Raw genomic sequence first — 317 nt, 5'->3', positions numbered from 1 at the left:
CCTCTTCACTGACCTTGCTATTTGTAGCGACTATGCTCTTAATCAATGTAGAAAATGTCAAAATTAACTCTAATGAAAATGACGTTCAGAAATGTACAAAAAAATTACATCAGCATTAACCTCTGTTATCACAATGATTCGAGTCCCTAATCAATTTCACTCGCCACTTCACAGTGCTTCCAAATGCCATTTCACAGTCATACGCCCACGTCACAGGTTGATGCAGCGGTGACAGGGCGAGTGATTAAGGACAGCGCGCCCGTGGCCGTCCGAAGCAGCGGTCAAATGGAGTCGGGGTCGAACTTTTTTCGAATGAA

Source organism: Penaeus monodon, chromosome 28, assembly GCF_015228065.2.
Source record: "Penaeus monodon isolate SGIC_2016 chromosome 28, NSTDA_Pmon_1, whole genome shotgun sequence".
In the NCBI taxonomy this organism is placed as follows: domain Eukaryota; kingdom Metazoa; phylum Arthropoda; class Malacostraca; order Decapoda; family Penaeidae; genus Penaeus; species Penaeus monodon.
This window is presented reverse-complemented; position numbering follows the sequence as displayed.